General features: G+C 40.2%; 1 protein-coding gene across 2 annotated transcripts in view; it reads right to left on the reverse strand.

Moving 5' to 3' along the window:
* The window catches only part of LOC139468568 (TNFAIP3-interacting protein 1-like), a 46558-nt gene extending 25891 nt beyond the window's left edge, over positions 1-20667 (reverse strand). Inside the window, exons 1-3 of one of the 2 annotated variants that reach the window (XM_071250630.1) lie at positions 20546-20667; positions 12997-13045; positions 12393-12462 (exon numbers count right to left, since the gene is read on the reverse strand). The gene's annotated coding sequence lies outside the window, so the exon portion shown is untranslated. Of the gene's footprint in view, positions 1-12392; positions 12463-12996; positions 13046-20224; positions 20262-20545 lie in introns of those variants that run through there. The other variant, XM_071250631.1, reaches the window with a different exon arrangement.
* Positions 20668-22825: the final 2158 nt, after the last annotated feature.

Raw genomic sequence — 22825 nt, forward strand, 5'->3', positions numbered from 1 at the left:
TAGGCTACCCGACCGCCTCCAATTATGCATGAGGGCACGTTGATCCGTTCACCGGATGTTATCGACTTTGAATAATCAACACACACCCTTCCCCCGCTTCCTATTTTACCTCTACCATTATTTTCGTCTAGCCTTTGCACATAATATCATAAAGCAAATTTTACTATTATATATATTGTTTGAAACGTTTTATAGTGCAATTGCCTATGGTTCCCACTTAGTATGAAGCAGACATCAATATACCGAAAAGGGGTGGGTGGGTAGTCTCGGGGTTTACTAAAGCGTTGACTTGCCACACTTAGCGCCGGGGTTCGTTTTTCTGCCTTTGCATGTGTTTGTGACAAGTGCAACCGGTGGGGCAGGATACGCTAACCTTTTCGCGAACACCTGGTATCATCACTACCTGATAGTGATTCATAAACACATGCTTATGATATGGTCGGAATCGTACAAACGACTCTGTTTTGAGCAGAGAGTTCTGCTTTTATTTTGTCGGTTTTATTTACAATACGGAAAGCCCATTCTTGGATGTTCTTTCTGACCCCATGGCTTGAATATTGTGGCAACGGCACAAACAACTCCACCAGATTAATCAATTCCATATATGATGGTCAGAATACACACGTACAAAGTTGAATTCTTTTTCGATAAGCAGTATCCACGATGGTCCACACAAACGGCTTTGCTCACAACACGTTGCACGTCAACTTTTTCAATGCACCTGTTATACCTGTATACATCTTTAAAGAGTGTCTGGACATAACGTCTGTTATCTCAATGTTACTGTCATTTGTTAGTTTGTTGCTTAACGCCGCACTCAGCAATATTCAAGCTATATGACGGCGGTCTGTAAATAATCGAGTCTGGCCCAGGCAATCCAGTGACTGACATCATGAGCACCGATCTACGCAATTGGGATACGATATATGACATGCATTAACCAAATCAGCGAGCCTGATTACCCGATCCCGTTAATCGCCTCTTACAAGTTATACTGAGAATATTCAAACGGGTTTTGTTTCTTAAAGGGATCATATTTGTAATTTCAAATACTATTAGACGAGCGAGTGAGTGAGTGAGTTGGGTTTAACGCCGCTTTTAACAGTATTCCAGTTATATCGCGGCGTGTCAGCTTAATGTGGGAGGAAAGCCCGAAGTGATGCTGGTCCCATATACGTTTACCACTTCGGTCAAACCCACGAGCACGGGTATGGTGCTGACAAGCTTAGAAACAAAATCGGGGCGATGTGGTTTACTGCCATTTCAGTTTAAATGAATGACAGATATCCATTATGATCAAACAAAATGTATATTGGTTCCCATAATGCATCATCTTGAATATTCACGGAGGAAGAGCCAATGCATGGCACGTACGGGATATGCTGTCTCACGCTGCCTTGAACAGTATTCCAGTTATATCACGGCGTGTCAGCTTGGTGTGGGGGGGGAAGCCTGAAGTGATGCAGTTGAAACCCACGAGCTCTGTATGGTGCTGACAAACCTGGAGCCAGCGAACCGGGGCTGGAACCCACGATCATAGGTTCCTGGCGTGACCAAGGGACGCAACTCTGCACAGCGAACATCTAGTACTCCATGGAAGTTAATGGAAACTTTCTACCATTGCTAGCATCGATGTTCTCTTACTTATCCCTGTGTGATTGAACGGAGGAAGGTATTTCTGAGTATTTCACCTGTAATGTCAAATATTCGCCAGGGATGTGTTTTGAACCCCAGGCCTTTTATTATTTTTTAAAATAAACTCATTGTGATTTTGGAACAAAACAGCGTCCAAGGCATATGTATTAGCATTGAGATACTACATCTATCTATATAATTTTACGCAGGCGATGTATCGTTAGTTGCAGACAGCGCTTTCCAGCTACAAAAGAAAATATACGTTCTTGTAAAGTTGTCTTAGTCCACTGAATGAAAGAAAACTAAAATTATTGTGGTTCGACGAGGCGGTGTAGTAAAAAGCAGCCTCAAAATGTTATTTTAGAGGGGAAAAATTGAAATTGAGAATTATTATAAATATTTCAGAACAGTTTTCATCCCCAAGTTGTGGTGAAGCAAAGCATTCTGTAGTCTTACAGCTTAATCAAACATTTCAGTTTTATCAACTACTATACTTATCCTATTATTCCTTTAAGAATTTCAGCAAAGACTATCAGACAAATCTCTATCAAGACTGGCATTTTCCAATGAAATATTTTTCGATATGTAATTACAGTTTAACACCCGAATCTTTCATATTACTATAGTTAATCTGTCACATCGAACTATATGTATTCCACATAAAAGAAGTTAAGGGACACCCGATTCTTTCATATCACGATAGTTAATCTGTCACATCGAACTATATGTATTCCACATAAAAGAAGTTAAGGGACACCCGATTCTTTCATATTACTATAGTTAATCTGTCACATCGAACTATATGTATTCCACCTAAAAGAAGTTAAGGGACACCCGATTCTTTCATATTACTAGAGTTAATCTGTCACATCGAACTATATGTATTCCACCTAAAAGAAGTTAAGGGACACCCGATTCTTTCATATTACTAGAGTTAATCTGTCACATCGAACTATATGTGTACTACCCAAAAGAAGTTAAGGGACACCCGATTCTTTCATATTACTATAGTTAATCTGTCAAATCAAACTATATGTGTACTACCCAAAAGAAGTTAAGGGACACCCGATTCTTTCATATAACGATAGTTAAACTGTCACATCGAACTATATGTGTACTACCCAAAAGAAGTTAAGGGCCACCCGATTCTTTCATATCACGATAATTAATCTGTCACATCGAACTATATGTATACTACCCAAGAGAAGTTAAGGGACACCCGATTCTTTCATATTACTATAGTTAATCCGTGACATCGAACTATATGTGTACTACCCAAAAGAAGTTAAGGGACACCCGATTCTTTCATATTACTAGAGTTAATCTGTCACATCGAACTATATGTGTACTACCCAAAAGAAGTTAAGGGACACCCGATTCTTTCACATTACTATAGTTAATCTGTCACATCGAACTATATGTATACTACCCAAAAGAAGTTAAGGGCTACCCGATTCTTTCATATCACGATAGTTAATCTGTCACATCGAACTATATGTATACTACCCAAAAGAAGTTAAGGGTTACCCGATTCTTTCATATTACTATAGTTAATCCGTGACATCGAACTATATGTGTACTACCCAAAAGAAGTTAAGGGACACCCGATTCTTTTATATTACTATAGTTAATCTGTCACATCGAACTATATGTATACTACCCAAAAGAAGTTAAGGGCCACCCGATTCTTTCATATTACGATAGTTAATCTGTCACATCGAACTATATGTATTCCACCAAAAAGAAGTTAAGGGCCACCCGATTCTTTCATATCACGATAGTTAATCTGTCACATCGAACTATATGTATTCCACATAAAAGAAGTTAAGGGACACCCGATTCTTTCATATCACGATAGTTAATCTGTCACATCGAACTATATGTATTCGACCTAAAAGAAGTTAAGGGCCAACCGATTCTTTCATATCACGATAGTTAATCTGTCACATCGAACTATATGTATACTACCCAAAAGAAGTTAAGGGTCACCCGATTCTTTCATATTACGATAGTTAATCCGTGACATCGAACTATATGTGTACTACCCAAAAGAAGTTAAGGGACACCCGATTCTTTTATATTACTATAGTTAATCTGTCACATCGAACTATATGTATACTACCCAAAAGAAGTTAAGGGACACCCGATTCTTTCATATTACGATAGTTAATCTGTCACATCGAACTATATGTATTCCACCAAAAAGAAGTTAAGGGTCTCCCGATTCTTTCATATCACGATAGTTAATCTGTCACATCGAACTATATGTATACTACCCAAAAGAAGTTAAGGGACACCCGATTCTTTCATATTACGATAGTTTATCTGTCACATCGAACTATATGTGTACTACCCAAAAGAAGTTAAGGGGCACCCGATTCTTTCATATCACGATAGTTAATCTGTCACATCGAACTATATGTATACTACCCAAAAGAAGTTAAGGGGCACCCGATTCTTTCATATTACTATAGTTAATCCGTGACATCGAACTATATGTGTACTACCCAAAAGAAGTTAAGGGACACCCGATTCTTTTATATTACTATAGTTAATCTGTCACATCGAACTATATGTATTCCACCAAAAAGAAGTTAAGGGACACCCGATTCTTTTATATTACTATAGTTAATCTGTCACATCGAACTATATGTATTCCACCCAAAAGAAGTTAAGGGACACCCGATTCTTTCATATTATTATAGTTAATCTGTCACATCGAACTATATGTATTCCACCTAAAAGAAGTTAAGGGACACCCGATTCTTTCATATTACTATAGTTAATCTGTCACATCGAACTATATGTATTCCACCTAAAAGAAGTTAACTGCCACCCGATTCTTTCATATTACTATAGTTAATCTGTCACATCGAACTATATATATTCCACCTAAAAGAAGTTAAGGGCCACCCGATTCTTTCATATTACTATAGTTTATCCATGAATGTGTTTTGATAAAATGATGAGACTTTGGGATAGTCCTCTTTGTCATTTTGTTCAAATCATTATTACATAACACGAGCCAAAGCATTAACTCACTCATTCACTGAACCAATAATAAAAACATTTATAATATAGATTACCAGTGTAAATAATTTCTCCAACATTCACAATGTAAGACAATCTTGTAAGTAAGTAAGTTATCTAGACTTGCCAACTATTATAGACTTGCCTTGGCTGTATTGGATATATTTGTTTGTTTGAGGGTCTACGTGAAAGCCTATTTTTTCTGCATGCTAGCCGCCGGTATTGCTGCTTTGTAGCAACAATTTCTTGTAATGTTTAGCAGTAGACGATTATCCTTATTACACAGAGACCAAAGTGAGCTCCAGTGTTACACACAGCACAACGTCTAGTGGCGTCTAGTGGCGTCTAGACCTAGACATGAAACAGGCATCAGGAAGTGGAGCAGTCTCTATTCAACTGTTAGAGTGATACAGGGCATGATATTTGTGTTGGCGGACACAGACAATTTCGATCGAACGACGAAATATCAAACTTGACTGCCAATGGGCCGAACCTAGCATTCGTTTGCATGATTTCTACCTCTGCGTATGACGATTAAAGTAGGAAATACATAGCTAATATCTTAGTGAACAAAATAATGTGTATTGTCACTATATATATAGATCATGCTGGCGCATACACATGTAATCACGGTATGCATGCATTTGCGTGAATGGCGTCTTGTCTGTAAACATTACTCATGCATTGAGAACGTGCACACCTACCTTCGTGTACTAGTCCACACAGTAAGGGCATAAGGATAAATGACACCGATAAGGAAACCACAGGGACGAAGAGATTTAGAAAAGTAGGGATATCCCAAAAAGGGGAATGGGAAAATCCCAAATCTATTTTTAGATGAAGCTTGGCGGTAAATGCCAAGATATCGAAAATGCAAGCATGTGCATGATTTGAAGTTGTACGTGGTACAGGGTCTAATAATAGTGTTTTATTGACTACTTTTTATGTTTATATTTTGCATGGTCTATGAAACTTGTTATTGAGTTTTGGTGTGTCCTAGCTTTCGTACGCGACGGGCATGCCCAGAATAATGTGATGACGGTGCAAGGTGAAGGTCACTGATTACAACCGCGGTACACGTGGAACATGTTGCTGCAGGTCGGTTATGTGAATCTCAGAGAGAGAGAGAGAGAGAGAGAGAGAGAGAGAGAGAGAGAGAGAGAGAGAGAGAGAGAGAGAGAGAGAGAGAGAGAGAGAGAGAGAGAGAGAGAGAGAGAGAGAGAGAGTTCAATAATTTTCCTAATCCATAAAAACATAAAAAATAACACCCCACCCCCACCGGAATTACTTAATTCCCACCTAAAAAAAGAATTAAAGTAAACAAAGATAACCCGCCAACCAATTGATATATACCCACATTTAAAAGGCAGTTAATTTTTTTATAAGGGGAATCAATCGTACCTTACTACATCCTACCATTATCAAGATAAACCTAATAAACCTAATAAACCTAATACACAGTGTAGGGCGATGTAGTGTAGTGACTTAAACAGGGGTTCCGCGTTCTTTATGTCAAAATGATTTTTCTGGAGAAAAATCAGATCGCATGAATGAATAAAATGTATGTATCCTCCAAAGGAAGGTGACACGTCCATGCACACTGTGCTGCACAGAATATTTTATGTTTAGATCAGACATCCGGTTTCATAACAAGGTATAATAAGGTAGAACTTGGCACATCCGGATATCGGGGCCTAGTGGATCTCATTGGGCCAGCGAGTGCGGCGTCACCATGTTGTAGATAATATCTGTTTCTTCCGGTTAGTCTGTGTTCCTCAACATGTTAATAATAATAATAATAATAATAATAATAATAATAATAATAATAATAATAATAATACAAAAAGAAGAAGAAGGTGGGACAAGAAAAAATAATTTCATCAGACAAAACAAATTGTTTAAATCTAATGAAAAACAATTTTACAGTCAACTAAATACATCCAATGGCAGTGATGAGAAAAGACCCACCATGGATTCCAGTGAAAGGTTTTGGAAACAGCTGTGGTCGATACCCGGCATCTGTAACCTCGAGGAACCATGGGTAGAGGAATATAATGATTGTGTACTCGGAAAAATAAAATCACCATTGTTGTGTTTCATTACACCTGATTGCCTGAAAAATGTAATTAAAAAGTCCAAATCTAATACGGCGCCAGGACCAGATAGTATTCGAAACCGGTTTTGGAAACTGTTTCCTTGTGTCCAAACACCATTACTTCACTGTTTTAATTCTCTTGTGGATGCAGGGTATGTTCCGCCTTGGTTCTGCAAGGGGCGAACAATACTTCTCCCAAAGAAAGGTGATTTGACTGATCCCAAAGACTTCCGCCCTATTACTTGTCTGAATACACTTTGCAAAATATTTACAGGATGTCTTACAGATATTGTGTCATCATACTGTGCATCCAAAGACATTATTTACATGGAGCAGAAAGGAGCCAGAAAGGGATGTTGGGGTTGTAAGGATCAACTACGAGTTCAGAAAATGATCCTTGAAGAGGCTAAAACTTACCGCCATAACCTCTCAATGTCTTGGATAGACTACAGAAAAGCTTATGATTCTGTACCTCACGAATGGATTTTGAGGTCACTGGAATGTATTGACCTCCCCGAGCGACTACTTGTTTTACTCAAGTCTTTAATGAATTGCTGGTCAACTCAACTTGAGATGTATTCGCAGGGGCAGGTGGTGACTTTGGAACCCCTTTCTATCAGAAGAGGAATATTTCAGGGCGATTCTTTTAGCCCTTTGCTTTTCTGTTTTTCACTAAATCATTTAAGCTTTTTGCTCAGCAAAGAAGAAGGTTATCACCCGGGACCTCCTAAGCACAAACCCCCAGCATCCCTTACTCAGCTCCTTTACATGGGTGACCTTGAACTTATTGCCAATAGAGGATCTACACTAAAAAAAACAGATTCTGCTTGTCGATTTTTTTTCTAATGATATTGGCATGTCCTTTGGACTCGACAAATGAAGCATTCCTCATTTGAAACGTGGCAAGGTAGAAGAGGGAGGATCAGTCAGTTATTGACCATCTTGTGGAAGGTCAGGCCTATACGTACTTAGGGATGCAGATTAGGGACAAACTCCAGAATGCCCATATCAAGGGCAAACTTCGGGCAGAGTACAAATGTAGACTAAAGAAAATCTGGAGTTCAGAGCCACAAATACTTATGCTGTGCCCGTTCTGGTAGCAAACCCGGGCACTCTCCCAATGTCAGATTGGGAGGTACCAAACCTAAGGCAGCGAGAACAATGGGGAGATGAACAACTTGGTACTTGGGATGCAAGTGTGACATTTCGAAAGCGAGGTCTGCAAATTTGCCATGATGATGATGATGATGATGATGATGATGATATATAGGTTTAACATAGCATTCGCATGGGTTACTGGTCTGTTTACAGTGTGTCATTGCCACACGTTAATGCTTTAATACAACGCAATGGTTTAGACTGTCTCGTGGTATCATACAGTCGATCAACGATATTGGCGATCTTGTCACCCATTGAACACGTTCAGCACATTGGACACTTTAAAATTGTCTATGAACTTACTTAAAACTATTGACATGTTATAATATACTTCTTTGTTATGTATGAACCTGTGCTACAACCCTTACATACATATCCGTTTATTTCAGCTTATGATATAATATTGAAATAGATCATTTTTAAAATTAAGAAATATTCCTCGGGACTGAAATGAAATTTTGCAAATATTCTTCAGCAACTTCACAACAATATTACCGTTATCCACTGTCAAAGGAGACCGTCCCCGTGGTCTGGTGAAAGGAGCGTCTGCCTGGCTCGGAATCAGTGTATTGTGTCTGAGTGGGATATGTAAACTAGCACAATAAACCCGGCATGAGTACAATCAGACACACGCACACGCACAACCACCCACCCACCCTAGTGCGCGTTACAATATAAGTGCAAACGTTAAACCCAATGCCGAGCCCCCTCAATGATCACGGTCAAAAGCAAGGTACTCATCGAGGATGTTAATTCCACAAATTGTTAGCTGAAAGCAGGGATTGTTTTCAAAGGCTGTTCTGCCACCCCTTGAAGTGTACAACGGTGAATATGTTTTAAAGAATAACGAACATATCACTCTCGAACCCCCTCCCTCCTCATCGCTGAAACACCCTTCAATCCCCACCATCCGCTTGTTTTAAGTTCAACAGCAAAATGACAAGTGACACAGCATTTCTAGGTTCTTCATCCTTTAGTGTTTAAGGATAGTGAGTGTCTCATTTACAAATCTCATGACCAATAAGAATGCAAAGGATGTGACGTCATAATCTTTCTATACCCAACATTTTTATAACGTTGCTTTTTCACATTAAATCTGCTATTGCTGACAAGGATTGTAAAGTATTTTGGAGAAAAATCAAATCTCTGTTACATGTGAGAAGATTGAGAGGACATGTTTCGTTTATAACGCTCAATGTTTGGTTTGAATATGTTTTACAAAATTATTAAGGTGTACGCCAAGGTTGCATGCTGAGACCAGTTTTATTTATTCTCTTTATTAATGAGTTAGTGTTGGAGCTACAGAGCTGTACGAGGGGTATATTTGTTTGTGAAAGTTTGGAGGAAATTCTGTTACTTTTATTTGTTGATGATATTGCTTTGATGGACGATTCTGTGATTGGTTTGCAAAGGTTAAATTTCTTAGAAGTCTATTGTTTGAAATGGGGATAAGAGGTAAGTTTGGATAAGTCTAATATAACCGTGTTTAGGAATGGCGGTTATTTGCGTCGTGTAGAAAAGTGGTTTTATTCTGGAGCTGAAATGAAAACTGACTTGTTATTAATATCTAGGTATTATTTTATCTTCAATGTTAGTGGTCTGAAGCATGTGGAACTCATAGATTACTGAGGACTTATTCGTCTCTGTCATATGGTTTCATCCAAAATATATGCGTTACTAAACTTGCACCAATCGTATTGCATGGTTCAGAAATTTGGGGATTTATGTGTAGGGATTCAATAGAAAAGATATAGGGTAATTATTTTAACAGGTGTCTGGGTTTCTCTACACTCACGTCAAGCAGTGCTCTATTAGATGAAGTAGGCACACGTTATATGTGTGTTTATTATAGTCAATGTATAGGTTATTGGTGCAGACTTCTTCATGTAGAACGTTCCAGGTATCTAAGGGCTTGCTATAAAATGTTGCGGATTTTTTTATGATAATGGGTCTCTCACTTTCGTAAGTAATTATTTGTAACTGGTTTCTCATTTGTCTGGATCACTCAGGACTGTGGTAATGTTAGAGCTTTTTTTAGCATGTTTTCACAGAGATGTATAGATGTAGTTTAGTCAGAATTGGCATAATAAGATATATTCCTCATTTTAAATTTTGTATTGTGGTTTCAAAACTATAATGGGTGTTGAAAAGTATACAATAGAATTATTTCTCTCTAAGGATTTATTAAAAGTATAAAAGTTATGTTGCGCATCACATAAGTTGAAAGTGCAGTGTAAACGGTTTAAAGCATATGATGATCCCCAATGTGTTGTGTACAAACTGTGTAACACACGGACTATTGATGAGGAGTTTCACTTTCTCTTGGAATTTACTTATTTTCAGTCGAGTAGACAATGTGATGCATGAACAGTTGGTCAGGTGACAATCTGAGTCACCGGACTGAACACAATTAAGCACCATCTTTCATTTAGTAATCATATGGTCTGGATTGGACTCTTATTTGTTTAACACAATACTGAAACAAATTTTATTTCCACCATCTATTTGACTTTACTTCAACAAACCTCATATCCCGTCTAAAGTATGAAAAATTACAGGTGCTATTGGAAACTCACTAGTCGCAACTGGATACCTTTATAATTTCCTGATGAGAAATAAATCTGAAATGATACCGTTTGTGTTTAATTTAGAATCTCCAAGTCACAATTACTCCACCCATCCCCGGTCACTCTATGTGTTCCGGCACCACTGCTACTCAAGTGGCATAGTGTTTCATGTGTTACGGCCACAAGTGGATTCACAGGGAACAAAATCTATTCACTTCCCGTGCATGCAGGAAATACTTTATGACATGAATATGGTTGACATTTAATCTTATGTCAGTCTCACTTTTGAGTTGATCATTTTGAACAAATGATCGGTTAAGCGTCTTTCTTCCGTATTTTGCCATCGTTGTGTTGAACGGGACGCGGGAAAGACTACCGCTAAAGCGGCTAAAAACTGTACTCATAAACATGATGTTGTCAGCACTCACATATGTTTTGTTTTCTGAATAGTGAGGACAAACGTGAGTGAGTTGTTTTTTACGCCGCTTTAACCAATATTCTAGCAATATCACGTCGAGAGACGCCAGAGATAGGCTTCACACATTGTACCCATGTGGGAATCGAACCGGGCTTTCTGCGTGACGAGCGAACAACAATTCAGAACGTGAGCCAATGAACAGGTTCTGTACACGTGTAGGTATTAATAGTATACATTGTACCATGCATGACGCGGGAGATGTGTAATTGTCACTGTTATATTTACGTTCACGAAAAGATCCTGTAAGAGGCGGAAATGCGCCCGTAAGGTATTCTCGTATATCATGCAACGTTGTTTCTTTAATGAGCATGATATAGATCTATGTGTATCCTGTTGATATATTCATATCTCTATTTATCCTGTTAGGTAAAACGAGTCATTACAATATAAATAGTATCTTTGAGATAATTTAAGTAGAGATATATTGTATAGAATGACCGTATATATATATATATATATATTCGTCATGTATATCCGGTAAAGTATCTCAAAATACTTTATATACACAGTATCTCATGTCAATGATTTGCATGGTTTGGTGACTCATAGTAGTCCTGTTCGCCCCCATTATGTTTCTAGGTTTGTCAGCACCATACCCGTGCTCGTGGGTTTCACCGAAGTGGTAAACGTCTGAGACCTGCATCACTTCGGGCTGATATAACTGGACTACTGTTAAAAGCGGCGTTAAACCCAACTCACTCACTCACTCACTCATTGTTGCCCTAGAATCAAATTATCGCGTCATGATCTTATGACTGAGTTATATGGCCATGTTTGGGTAAGGCCTCTACACGTACATGTACTACATTGCAGGACATACGTGGGTAGTGTTTTTAACGCCTATTTGAACACATTTCAGTGATATCACGGTGTGTCAGCTTGGCCTGGAGGGAAGCCCAAAGTGATGCTGGTTAGAGATGAGTACGGGTTTGGTACAAACCAAGACTTATAAGGACGAATCTGAGGCTCGAACCCACGATCACTGGATTCGGGCATACATAAGGGAGGCAACTCTCTACAGCGAATTACGGCGCCTAACACGTCGGGCAACCCACAAAAACAAAAGTACAACCTAGTTAGTTTCTCCATCTACACTGGGTTTATTTCACGGATATACGAATGTGTCGTGACAGTAATGATCAGGTGTCTCGTTATTTGATGTTTTGATATGTTATGAATTTAAATGTAATGTAGTCTCTAGATTTTAGTTTAAAGGAATTCACTGAACAAATTACAGTAAACTACGTTTATAACGAATACGTTTATAACGAACTTACCGATATATCGAACTTATTTTTTAGTGCCGGACATTTGTTATATATATTCTGTATATATGCTTAAACCGAACAACGGTTATTACGAAACACAATTAGTGGTCCCTTTGAGTTCGTTATAACCGTAGTTTACTGTATATCAGTAAGTTACTTACCACACTGGTGTCACTTGAGTTTCTCCAGAGTTGCAGACAGTGTTGCTTCACAAGTCTGATCAAGCATGTCCTGGAACATAGTATACAATACACTGTATTTAACCTCCTGCCTCGCATCAGTGAGTAAGTTGGGTTCAACGCCGCTTTGAACAATAATCCAGTTATTCCAATATCAGGGCTCCAGCAATATCACGGCAGTTGACGCCATCCAATTTCATCTCACGTTGTCTCCATTTGAAAATCCAACACAGATCCTATTCGTGATAGGCGAACGTTATAACCACTAGGCTACCTCGGTATGTATTTATCAACTTCTACTTATCAGTAAAAAGATACCTTCACCAGAGTTTCACAGTTCTTTAAGACAGGAGTAATTATTTCAACTCGCGGGATAGATAGATATATATTTTATTAGTACGTACCAGCAGACACACCCGCTAAATGATATAATCTTGGACGCGACGTTAAACCCAATTTCCCCTCACCTCACCTCATATCTCACCTGCCCAATACAACCAGACGGCGGTGGTTTTCACACATGATGAATATAATCATTCATTTTTGGTAACATAGAAATCAAAACAAAGCCCTTGGTGATATCTACCTTCTGCCTGTTTACAGGGTGTACGTGGTCAACATTTGTGGAAGGAAATCTGGAAAAGAGAGTAAGACCATATCATATGTGTGTTTTCGGTGACCGTTTCAAGAACAAATTTGTAAACCCTGAGGCATGGAGAATAACTATCACATGGTCTGCCCCTAACAGTTACTGAGGCACTTGAGAGCCTGCTTGTGAGGCCGACCACAAAACACTGCATCTACTCCTCGGTGCATTTAAATGATATTAATTCGTCTGTCTCGTATGGATACCCCGAAGCCATACCGAACCCATCTTCCCGAGGCAAGTGAGTTAACTGACTATAAAAGTCCAGTTTCCACCCTTGCCGAACTAGGCTGGTATTATGGAGTTACATTTTGGCTGGACTAACGAGTCTATGCATAGTCCAATCAAAATCGCGCACCGAAATCGAAATCCGGTTCGTAAAGTGTCATGCTCATTTCGGTCGACTGCAGGATTTGCAAAGCATGTGCACCGCTAACTCGTTGTCAACAGATATTTTCTATATCTTTTCATGTTTTTAATCAAGGTGCTCACGTGATTTGAAGCACTTCGCGATGTAAGACTCGTTTGATCACAATATAGATCTTGATTATCGATCAGATCGTCTTGACTGGGCGCCACCGTTTTGTTTGAAGCAAATGCAAGTGATACAAGAGGTTGAATCTGATTGGTCAATAGGAGAGGCATAGAAAGGACATTACCCATAATAGCCACTGGTGGCGCTACGATCGAGCCCAGGAATTCCAGCCTAGTTCGGCAAGGATGGAAACTGGACTTTTCAAGTCAGTTAACTCTCTTGGCTCGGGAAGATGTACCGAACCGAGCAGCAATGAAGTTTAAACTTTTCCAAACCGTTGTACCACTACTACCACCAGCACCTCCACCACAACTACTACCAGCAGCTCCACCACAACTACTACTGCTGACACGTGAAGATCCGGGGTAGAATAGGTCTTCAGCAGTCTTACATTCTAAACGTGTTTAGATTATTAGGATAATCAGCATTTATATGTACTTGTCGTAAATATGTTTAGATTATGCGGTTGTTGTGTTTCGGTAGTGTTTAAGCTGTGGGAAGATGACATTTCATGTGTTCAGACCTTAAAAAAGTGATTAGATATAAAACACCAAATGTGTATTCCGTTTAAGAATTTACAAAATACACACTCTAAACACGTTTAGATCTAACATGTCTTGTATGTGATAACACTCCAAACACGTTTAGATCTAACATGTCTTGTATGTGATAACACTCTAAACACGTTTAGATCTAACATGTCTTGTATGTGATAACACTCTAAACACGTTTAGATCTAACATGTCTTGTATGTGATAACACTCTAAACACACTTTTCACAGTGTGAGAAAAGGGATCTACTTAACATCACGGGAACAGAATTTGAAGTCAATATATGCAGAAAGTTACCTTTAAATGAATAACAGCAAGGTATAAAAGAAGAAGGACGTTTCAGACTTCATTCGTTTAAATGAAAGATCTTTTATTCCATTTACATGCCCCGTGGGTAGCACATGTTGTGTGTGGGGCCGTCAGTGCAGTGGTTGGACCGGGAAGTACTGTGGACCAGGAAGACGTGTGACTCCGGGTTCACAAGACAGACTACAAAGTGATTTGTTGACAACGAAGATAAGCTTGTGTGACTCGATTTAACGCCGTTATGTACGTGGATCCACCATAATATACAGAAGATGATATTCTCCCCCTTACAGACGGATCGTGTCTTCATCCTTACACAGGGATCATGTCTTCATCCTTACACAGGGATCATGTCTTCATCCTTACAGACGGATCATGTCTTCATCCTTATACAGGGATCATGTCGTCATCCTTATACAGGGACCATGTCTTCATCCTTACACAAGGACCATGTCTTCATCCTTACACAGGGATCATGTCGTCATCCTTAGACAGCGATCATGTCGTCATCCATAGACAGGGATCATGTCTTCATCCTTATACAGGGACCATGTCTTCATCCTTACACAGGGATCATGTCTTCATCCTTACACAGGGATCATGTCGTCATCCATAGACAGGGATCATGTCTTCATCCTTATACAGGGACCATGTCTTCATCCTTACAGACGGACCATGTCTTCATCCTTATACAGGGACCACGTCGTCATCCTTATACAGGGACCATGTCTTCATCCTTACACAGGGACCATGTCTCCATCCTTATACGGGGATCATAGGATCTAGCCCCATCCTTTAATACAGAGGGTCGATCTCCTCACCCTCACATGGGGGTCTAGTCCCATCCTTTAATACAGAGGGTCGATCTCCTCACCCTCACATAGGGATCTAGCCCCATCCTTTAATACAGAGGGTCGATTTCCTCACCCTCACATAGGGATCTAGCCCCATCCTTTAATACAGAGGGTCGATCTCCTCACCCTCACATAGGATCTAGCCCCATCCTTTAATACAGAGGGTCGATCTCCTCACCCTCACATAGGGATCTAGCCCCATCCTTTAATACAGAGGGTCGATCTCCTCACCCTCACATGGGGGTCTAGTCCCATCCTTTAATACAGAGGGTCGATCTCCTCACCCTCACATAGGGATCTAGCCCCATTCTTTAATCCTTTCCGGGCCATTATCTCATCTCAGTCCGGGGCATCCCAGACGGCAATGAATATATCCAAGGACAACGGGGACCAGTGTCCGAAAGGACTGTACGCCGCCGCTTACAGTTTGATGCAATAATCGTCACCCTGGGCAGACTTGAGGCACTGTAAATGGCCTGTCGAATCCCATTTAACTTTCCCGTAGGACGCCCTTTCTCTTTCCTGTAGGTCGCCTTTAACTCTCCAGTTTGGTCCTATTTAACCTCCCTGTAGGACGCCTTTAACTCTCCAGTTTGGTCCTATTTAACTTTCCTGTAGGACGCCCTTTCTCTTCAACTCTCCAGGAGAACCCCTTTTAACTTTCCAGTAGAGACCCATTAAATCTTCCAGTAGGGACGCCTTTGAGTTTCCAGTAGGGCCCCTTTCAGTTTCCTATAGGACACCTTTTAAGTTTCCTGCAGTAAGAGTTTAACTTTCCAGTAGTGCCCCTTTAACTTTTCTGTAGGAGGCCTTTGAGTTTCCAGTAGGGCCCCTTTCAGTTTCCTGCAGGACACCCTTTTATTTTCCTGTAGTAAGCCTTTAACTTTACCTTAGGATCCCTTTAACTTTACCTTAGGATCCCTTTAACTTTACCTTAGGATCCCTTTAACTTTATCTTAGGATCCCTTTAACTTTACCTTAGGATTCCTTTAACTTTACCTTAGGATCCCTTTAACTTTACCTTAGGATCCCTTTAACTTTACCTTAGGATTCCTTTAACTTTACCTTAGGATCCCTTTAACTTTCCTGCAGGACCCCTTTAACTGTCCCGTTTGACGTAGGACCCCCTTTAATGTCGCTTTCTTTTGTACTGTAGGGTATAATACTAAAGGGATACATCGATGATTTTAAGGGGCGGTCGGGTAGCCTAGTGGTTAAAGCGTTCGCTCGTCACGCCGAAGACCCGGGTTCGATTCCCGACATGGGTACAATGTGTGAAGCCCATTTCTGGTGTCCCCCGCCGTGATATTGCTGGAATATTGCTAAAAGCGGCGTAAAACCAAACTCACTCACTCACTCGATGATTTTAAACCAAGTGCCTTTGGCAGAAAACCATTTACCACTGCTCCTGATGAGTGAGTATACTCCGAGACGTTGTCTTCATCATAACAATGAAATTGACACCCATACATTTTCTCTCTTATGTGTGTTACTTCTAAATGCCATTCAAAGACTTGATAACATGGAAAGTTTGTCATGAGATAAGATAGCGGCACCATTGCTTGGCTATTGATTTAACTTTACGGCTTCATGGCTAAACCGATTTGTTTCAATCTGTTTCAGGTACATTTTTTGGAGTGGCTTAAAACCTTCCTTACTCACTTGTTGGCACAAAACTACATGTACATAAACATGAATTGGGAAATTTGTAATAATTTCAATCTGGTTTTTTTTATTGACATTTGCTTCAAACTTGAGCAGGTCTAGATGAAGACCTGAAAAGTCGTACGTCCCCAGGGTACACGTGTGCGGGAAGCTATACTCCACTTCGTGAAGTCTGGGCAAGCAGGATGTGTATGGAATATCATCTAACATAAAGATGGTTATGAAAAATGGAAAAATACATGACTGTCTGTCCGGAACAGCGGAGATAAATAATATTAAAAAGAATGGAAAAATACATGACTCTTCCGATTATGACTGACAATGCGATATGACCGAAATACCAGACAATGACGGTTTGATATTGTACCCAGATTCATCCGTGTGGGGTTCTATGTGGTTTCTCCCAAATCTCGTTTGAACATTTTGTATTACTACTCAATAGGATTAACATTCCAGGCATTTTGAAATGGAGACTGAATACAGCCTATAGATAAAGGCAATGTAGAATATGTCGAAACAAACAAACAAAGGAAACCCCTTCAGTGGAACAAAGTTCACGACGCGGGGTCAGCCATTCGGTCTTCTTAACAGTAAAATCTCTGTTATTACTCATACCAATCTCGGTTGATTTACTGAATCATAGTGACAAATAACTCTACACCTCTCCTGTTACAGTATATGAATTAAGACAATCCCAGCACAATGATTGTTCTGTCAAACAGAAACAATTCAAAATACGAAAGGTAATTACAAAATAGAATCATAAGCGTCATATCATAGTATGACGTTACACATACACAAGTAGACGTCACCATGACGCTCCTACATGCTGAACAAAAGAATTCTGTGGGAAGAGAAAGAATTGATGGATGTCAGCTTCTTTATTATGAGGAACACAACGTGTCGGAGTATATGCTTACTCCTCCGTGAACGAAAGCTAGGAGGCAGAGATCTGAGAACATATATATGTACATATGTACCTGTATGAACATCAAAGGTAAAAGATAGCACAGGTAGAAACATTAACAAGCGAAGCAGACAGTTAACTAGTGCCGATAGGTGATTGGAGAAATCGAAGCCAGGGGTTAGATGAGACCAATGGACAAGCGACAATGTATTAGCGACAAAAATGGTCACAAAGAAATGAGTACTTTTAACAGTATTCCAGTTATATCACAGCTCAATGTGGGACGAAAGCCCCAAATGATGCAGGTCCCAGACGTTTACCACTTTGGTGAAACCCACGAGCACGGGTATGGTGCTGACAAACCTAGAAACATAATCGGGGCGAACCGGAAATCGAACCCACAATCATAGGTTTCTGGCGCGCAACTCTGCACAGCGAATCGTGGCGCCTTAGACGACTGGGCCACCCGTGCCCCACAAAGTAACGAACATACTTAATGACCAATGTCGTGTTTCACTGTCACGAGTATTATTCAATATCTGAGAGTTTCTAGGACGTTGGTACTGACCCACACTGAAACACATGTTACGTGTGGTGTCTCATTAGACAGAATAGCTGCGAAACATTCTGTTCAATGTGCATGTTCTGTGGATGGACCTCTGAGTCAAAACCACAGGCATGCCGAAGACGTTAATAAAAGGAACGGGCCATACCATCATGTGTTTTTGAACATGCTGTTGGTGTCAAAGTAGGACTTTGGGTCTTACGTTTGAAGCGGCTTGTCGAAATAGGAGTGACGGACAAGTCATGTATAGTAGTAGTAGAAGTAGTGGTAGTGAGTGAGTATGTTTTTACGCCGCTTTTAGCAATATTCCAACAATATCACGGCGGGGGACACCACAAATGGGCTTCACACATTGTACCCGTGTCGGGAATCGAACCAGGGTCTTCGGCGTGACGAGCGAACGCTTTAACCACTAGGCTACCCGACCGCCCCAGTAGTGGTAGCAGCAGCAGCAGCAGTAGTTGTTGTGGTAGTGGTGGTAGTCGTGCAGGGGCTTGTCGGGAAAGGAGTGACGGACGGTTTACATGTGATGTATAATCTAAGCTCTCTGACCAAAGTTCATGGTTCAGGTGATCAAACAACGGTTACTTATCTCATGAGATACTTAATAAATACACTCTCCAGGAATCTTGGACATAAGATAATTTGCTTACCGGTCTGAGTTTGTATAACAAGGTCTTAGAACTTGACATGACCAGTACATGACATGGTTGTTATTTGATAGGGTGGGTATTGTGACCTTTGAATGGCTTTGATTATTCATATCGAGGCTATTTTAATGTATTACTCTGCACTAGGGTCGCTTCTTTTGAAGCATTGTGATGGTAAATAGCTAGTGATGCTGACACTCCCGTAATATGTAAATACAGTAGGTTCTGTTTCGGAGTGCCTTTGTATAAGTTACACATTGGCTATACAATGTCAATGTATACAACACCGTTCTATATCCTAGAATCAGTACTATATATAGATGAACGAGTGAGAATGGATTTACGCCGCTTTTCAGCAATATTCCAACAGTATCACTGTTGGGGACACCAGAAATGGGTTTCACACATAATCATTTGTGGGGGATCGAACCGGCCTCCGGCGCGACGCGCGAACACTTTAACAAATTAATCATTCATAGAAGAAAGAGTATTTTGAAATTTGCAACACAAATAAAATGTATAATTAGTTGAGGGATGACAGAAGGAAACAGCTTTCCAGGTATACTGAGGCCGATACCTTGCTTACGCCGTCATTTTTTATTTTTTGAGAGTGGAAGTGAGGTGAGGTGAAATGGGGTTTAACGTCACGTCCAAGATTATTGCACTTATATAGCGACATGTATGCATGACGAGCGAACGCTTCAACCATGAACCACAACCCCGAAGACGCATAAAAGCCGTTGTGAATGGCCGATGTTTTTTTCTTCTTTCGTTTTAAAGCGAACGTAGGATTCATTTTAACAAACACACAAAGAACTATAAAACGAAAGTGAAATTCAACTATTGTTATCTGCATGTGTTAACGAGATCGATCCAATCCATAATATCGCAGTGACGTTCGTTAGATAACGTGATAATGTATCACGTGCAGGAAGTTACATGGGATTGCTTTGAGACCAGGTACTTCCCGAAGTCAGTTTTGATTGGTCGCTGAGAAGATATTACACATTCTTTTGTTCTTACAGTATTCATGTGTAATCCCTGTTCGATCTCTTTAATCGGCTATATATATGCTGAATTTAATAAAGTTATGTTCATGAGTATATGAAATATTAAAACACTTCATTAACATACCGGTATCGTTACCGCAATCACGACAGTCGGTATTCCGTCTTGAAGACGACGTCTCATACACGTAGTACAGTTTCGAAGAACATTCTATGTCGGTTTGTATACTTATACCCAATAAAAGAGTTCGTAAGCTCTATAAATATCTACGCAATTCGAGGCAACACCCCAACATTGGTCAAGCTCATTATATGGATGTGTACCGTTATATAGACAACAGATACTTATAATTTCATTAACGTATGATTAATCCATACCACGTAGGCAAATATAGACGTTAACTCGGAGATATAAACTGTATATGGTGTGAAAAGATTCGACATTTACCTCGCACTGACTCCATGGTGATCCGTCGGGCTGTTACTGCAATTCAAGTGTCAGGCGCAATCGGGTTTTACGCGGGGATTCCCCTTTAGCAATGACGACGTAGATGATTGTGTTTGGAAGGGCAGTTGTGCCTGACTGCCTCTCGCTAGCAGACACCTATAAGTATAGCAGGGTTTAAAGTGGCGTTTAAGACGTAGTGACGTGCATGCACGCCTCTGTGTGTGTGTGTGTGTGTGCTTGTACTGGTCTAAACTAATGCCAGCTTTATAGTGCTAGCCCACCGAAATACACTTAATGTTTACCGACTCCGAGCTGACCAGTTCCTAGTTTAGCCCCTTAATGCGAGGCCCAGGCAGGGTATCAACAATCACCATCCTTTAACGACTTTTGGTATGACACGGTAGGGCGATCAAACATCAACATCCACTAGACACTCTTGAGAAAGTCAAGGGATGATTATCTCATTCAACCACACTATAACCTCCATTTGCTCATGTCGATACATGTTCAGTACACGTTCCAGGTGCGTATTGCCAGTAGGCTTGTATTGAACTGAGGTGCAGGTTCAAGGTGGAATACGAAATGACATCAGAAACAAACTTCATACAAACATAAAAATCATTTCATAATGATAAAAATGAAAAGAAATACGAAAACGAAACACAGTACTATCAAGGTTTGCTTTATAAACGACTCCCTCACGAAGATCTCTGCGAAAGCAAGATGATGGTTGAGAATCTGAGATTCAAACTCAGTATTGTTTCAGTTGTTTTTGTTTTAGCAATAATCCAGCAACATCCCTGCTTCACACAGTGTGTGTGTGCGTGAGCGCGCGCAATCTTGACTCTGTCTGTGCGTGCATGCGAGTTTACTCTGCACTCAGCAATATTCAAGCGACATAACATCAGATTGTAAGTAATCGTTTCTTTGTTTGCTTGTTGTTTAACGCCGCACCCAGCAATATTCCAGCTATATGACGGCGGTCTGTAAAAAATCGAGTCTGGACCAAGACAGCGAGGCTGACCACCTGATTAGCCGCCTTTTACGACAAGCATAGCCGTCTTTTGGGGCAAGCATGGGTTGCTGAAGACCTGTAAATAATCTGGACCAGACAATACCGTGATTGATATAATGAGCAACTATTCAAACAGAGGTATGATCACATACCATCACCAAGTCAGGGAGCCTGACTACCTGATCTGTAAATTAACATCTTATGACCAGATTAGCTTGCTGGGGAACAATTCTATTCCGGATCCCCACCTGTTTCACACAATGTACCCATGTCGGGAATCATAGGTGCCTTCGTCCTGACAAGCAAACAGTTGAACACTAAGCTAAAAGGTGACTATACTTGTTGTAAGAGGCAACTACCGGGATCTGGGGGTCAGGCTCACTGACTTGGTTGATGCATGTCATCGTATCCCAATTGCATGGATTGATGCTCATATCAATCACTGGATTGCCTGGTCGATTATTTACAGACCGCTGTCATACAGTTGGAATATTGCTGAGTGCGGCATTAAACAACAAACAAACAAACAGAAACACCCCAGACACCAGTGATTTAGTGAGCCATTTGTTATAAGCCATTGTCAGCATATTTCTATCAATATCCCAACAGATGTATACAATGGAGTTGAAGCCATCCAGTAGTCGATAGGGCGAACAATGATCCACAATGCAATGGTATCTTGACACACAATCCTTACTGTAATCTCAGGAACTGGGAATCTATGCTGACTTGGAATACCCATAGGGGCTGATTGAATATAGTGTATTTTTGTAGATATTGCAAGTACCAGCATTTTTCACAAGAATTGATAGGCAGGTCTAGAAAATAGAACCAATTCAGAACTATTTCATCTTAATTTCCCTTATTTTGATATTTGCATACATTCCGACAATTAACATCAGCACTTCATTTGACCCTGTATATGAAGTGCAAGTTGAGCAAGAATGGAAGAATTAGTCATGGGTCTTAGTGAGTGAGTGAGTGAGTGAGTATGGTGTTACGCCGCTTTTAGCAATATTCCAGCAATATCACGGCGGGGGACACCAGAAATGGGCTTCACACATTGTACCCATGTCGGGAATCGAACCCGGGTCTTCGGCATGACGAGCTAACGCTTTAGCCACTAGGCTACCCGACCGCCCTCATGGGTCTTACATAACTTAAAGCACTTTGAAGGACCCTGTTCCTATTGTTTGGAATGAAACAGTCTTCACAGCCAAATATATTTGCTTCAATACTGGAGGTAGAGTATATAAAAAGTTAAT

The sequence above is a fragment of the Haliotis cracherodii genome, unplaced genomic scaffold, assembly GCF_022045235.1.
Source record: "Haliotis cracherodii isolate W230 unplaced genomic scaffold, xgHalCrac1.p SCAF_2, whole genome shotgun sequence".
In the NCBI taxonomy this organism is placed as follows: Eukaryota; Metazoa; Mollusca; class Gastropoda; order Lepetellida; family Haliotidae; genus Haliotis; species Haliotis cracherodii.